Source organism: Phaethon lepturus, unplaced genomic scaffold (genome assembly GCF_000687285.1).
Source record: "Phaethon lepturus isolate BGI_N335 unplaced genomic scaffold, ASM68728v1 scaffold9820, whole genome shotgun sequence".
NCBI classification, from domain to species: domain Eukaryota; kingdom Metazoa; phylum Chordata; class Aves; order Phaethontiformes; family Phaethontidae; genus Phaethon; species Phaethon lepturus.
Genome location: NW_010511152.1, coordinates 22,943 through 23,182, shown reverse-complemented (window position 1 = coordinate 23,182; position 240 = coordinate 22,943). Strand labels below are relative to the sequence as shown.

General features: G+C 45.0%; 1 protein-coding gene across 1 annotated transcript in view; it reads right to left on the bottom strand.

Annotated features, from left to right (window-relative positions):
• The window catches only part of ESRP2 (epithelial splicing regulatory protein 2), a gene marked incomplete at its 5' end in the record, with an annotated part of 45,175 nt that overhangs the window by 22,661 nt on the left and 22,274 nt on the right, over positions 1-240 (bottom strand). The window lies entirely within an intron of this gene.

Here is a 240-nt window from a genome sequence, read left to right as displayed (position 1 = left end):
TATACCGCTCTTCAGAAGCGCCATGTAGTTCAGCTGCATATAGGGTGCATTAGCCGTTACCCCTGTTGACTTAGGGAAAGTTCACAAATATTTCTTCACCACTGGGTAAGATAAGTCAGCCTCGCTGCCATGCAAAACAGAAGCTCGAGAACAAAGAGCGTTTAACTTGCAGTGACTTTAAAGAGACGGACTAAAGTACAGCATTCAGCATACCAGCTATAGCCTGTCTATACTGGGCTA